The sequence below is a fragment of the Neopelma chrysocephalum genome, unplaced genomic scaffold, assembly GCF_003984885.1.
Source record: "Neopelma chrysocephalum unplaced genomic scaffold, ASM398488v2 Primary Assembly neopelma1_60, whole genome shotgun sequence".
Lineage (NCBI taxonomy): Eukaryota > Metazoa > Chordata > Aves > Passeriformes > Pipridae > Neopelma > Neopelma chrysocephalum.
In genome coordinates, this window is record NW_020897715.1 from 8961565 (window position 1) to 8964785 (window position 3221).

Sequence of the window (3221 nt, forward strand, 5' to 3'; positions counted from 1 at the left end):
AGAAAATCAGCTATGAATGAAATGAGACAGATGGGTAAAAGAACAGTTTTAGTAATACAATTCCATCCCACTGGGGGTTTTATTGGCAAAACACATATCAGTCAGGGCTCACTTGTCTGGGAATACAGAACTAGCTATAAGACTAACTAATCAATTTAAGACTGTACTAATGGACCTGCTGGGCTTTCAAGTGCTCTTGGAAGTAGGAGTAAAGCTCTGAAGTCTTTTATAGTATGGAAAACAAACCTTATCTCCAAGCCCTACAGAAACAGGCAACCAGAGCTTTATCTCCGTATCAACCAGCCTTTAGTCCTACTCTAAGGTTGACAGTCAAAAACTCAGGCCTTTTTCCACTTCTTTGATGATCTATAAAGAAAGTGGAAATGCAAATTGTCACAGAGGGGGGAACAAATCAAATCTCTTTCCTCAGGGGAGGCCATCAAAAGAATCTCCTCAGCAATACCTAACACGTACCTGCACAGCTATGAGTTACATCACTTAGCAGAAATAATCTTCATTGCTTTTCAATTCCTTCCATGCAATGGATACACTTCTAACCTTACTCTTTAAAGCACTCTGTATGGTTGATTTAGCTCTTTCCTCATTCCACCGTAGCTGCTTTATGAAAAGATGTTATTGAGCAGGGAAATGTATGTAGGTGGAAGAATGAATACATAACTAGTATTGTTATTTTGTGTGTGGAAAAAGAAGCAAAATTTGGCATTCTGAAATGCAAAATACAAGACTTTCATGAGCTATGTTGCTCAGAGAGATTATTCTGTCCCATTCCAATATCTGCCCCCTAATCATACAGTCTTTTTGGTCTAAAGAATTTTAATTAAGCAAGTCTACCTTCTGTAGTAGCCATTACCAGAAGATAATTGACTGCATTGGTAATGAAGTTTTCTGAGGGTGCTAAACAAACAGCAAGGTTAATTATCTGGCAGTAATGCTTGTTATGGCAGTGCAATATTGGCCAACTAAGTTTCCTGTTCTCCTGCAGTACCCTTCCAGTAAATCAATGTAATATCCGTGGCTATATATTGTCTTATTGCTACCATAGTATTTAACAACGGAAACAGGAAGCCACCAACTGGTCAGGAGTGCATGGAAACCAATGTACAGAAAATACGATATTTATTAAATGTGTTTGATTCAGCTACTAGGTTTTAATAATTTTTTTTCTGCCTATCTAACTGGTGAACGAATTTTCAAATGCTATGTTTAAGTACATATGACTGCAGACATGTATTTCAATTATGGACAGTCCAGAAGTTTATATTATTTACTATATAATCCCAGAGTGGATCTGATTTTTTTGGGGGGGGAAATGTCAAGAAAAAAGTTTTATTTTAAGAGTTAGCTTATTTGGGTTTGGGGTTTTGGAGTTTTTTTGGTTGGTTGGTTGGTTATTTGTTTGTTTGTTTGTTTTTTTGGTTTTTCTTTTTTGCTTATAGCTTATAGCTAAAACAGTATGCAAATGGGATAATTTGATTCGCAGGACCACAAGACTATTCTCACCCTAATTTCAGCATCTTAAAAACAAAGCAGTATATCTTTATGCCAGTTTAAAAAAAAAAAAAACAAAAAACACCAAAAAACCTCCAAACACCAGACGCAGCTGCTCTCTGAAAACAACCAAATACCATGCACTGCATTTAGACAGCATTTTGAGGAGGCTTGGTGTGTTGGGTTTTTTTGTCAGTCACTACCCTTATCTGATTTTTTGAAATTCAGACATTTGCATAGGTGTGTCAGATGGTGGGAATCCTATTTGTTAGTAGTAGCTCAGCTGTTTTATGTAGATCCAATTGCCAGTTACAGGTAGAAGAACCCCAGTAGCCAGTAACGGTACATAATTGTAGCAATAACCCTTTTTACATGGAAATATTGCTAGGAATTTTCCAAAAAATAAATATTTCAGTGAGTCCTGCAGTACTTGCTGGCTTGGGACTATCAGAGAGCTAACCCTTCTTCCAGTGTCCTTGCACTTCTCTCTTATGCATGCATAAGGAAGAGGATGTGTGCATGAACAGAAAACCAGAAAACTACTTTGCATTGAAATAGAATGACTATAACTGTTTTCAAAGTAAAATTGGCTTACCAGTAATTGTAGTTTTTCAACAGCATTGCTGTTCCTTACATACACTTACAGGACACTTTCTTAAGGCCACAGACCTCTGAGGAACTGTGAATAATCTCTGCCTTTGAACTGGTTTACACACATTCCTGACTGAATCCATCTAGTCCACAGAGCCCCTCAAGAAGGTCCACTGGCAGCTCTGCTAAGCAATGATCACAGAATCACTTTCTCCAAGTCTGAAAGTGCCAGACTTATCTTGTACAAGGACAGAAATTATTCCATTGTCAAGTCAGCTCTTGATTTATTGAGATCTAAGTTTGCAGAAGCTCCAAGAACTCACCCATAATTGCTCAGCCAAGGACAGTGCTTTTTACTGATGAAGACACAGAGCCATCTCACTTTTCGAAATGTACTTTTGTAGACCCTAAAAAAACAGCTCATATGCAGGCTAATGGCCATTTCTATATAGCAGCATAAGGAGACACAGAACAGTTTTCAAGATCATGGCTAAGGAACATGAATACAACTAACATAATGAAAAGTTCAGAGACAGAAGTTGAAATTATGCTAAGCACTTTTTCTTTTTTTCTCCTCTGCAGTCAGGTGATGACCTCTTTAGGGTAAGTACCACTTGTCTTGTGTTGGCAGAATGCCTGATTCAAGAGACCTTCAGCCCTGACTGGAAGAATGAATCTCACAGCAACACAAACACAAAAAAGAGAACAGAAGATAAACTTAGGAGGTAAATTGGGAACAAAGAGTCTTCCAGAAAACATCTCTGTGTAGACAAAGACTCATTAAGAAAGGTTGAAATATTTTCACCAGGTGCTAAATTCAGTTGTAGCCAGGAACAATCCAGATATTCTTATCAATTCAACTTGAATTTGAGAAACAGTTCTATGAGGGAAAAAAAAAGAGACCAAGTATTAGTAACCATTACATGTCATAATCATATATTTTTATCCTTTTGGAACAAAGCATTTCATTTCAGAAAGGCTGAAGAATCAAAAAGTTCAACAAGGCTGAGTATAAGGTGCTGCACCTGGGTTGGGACAATCCCAAGCAAAATACAGGCTGGGTAGAGAAGAGATTGAGAGCAGACCTAAAGAGAAGGACTTGGGGGATGTTGGTGGATGAG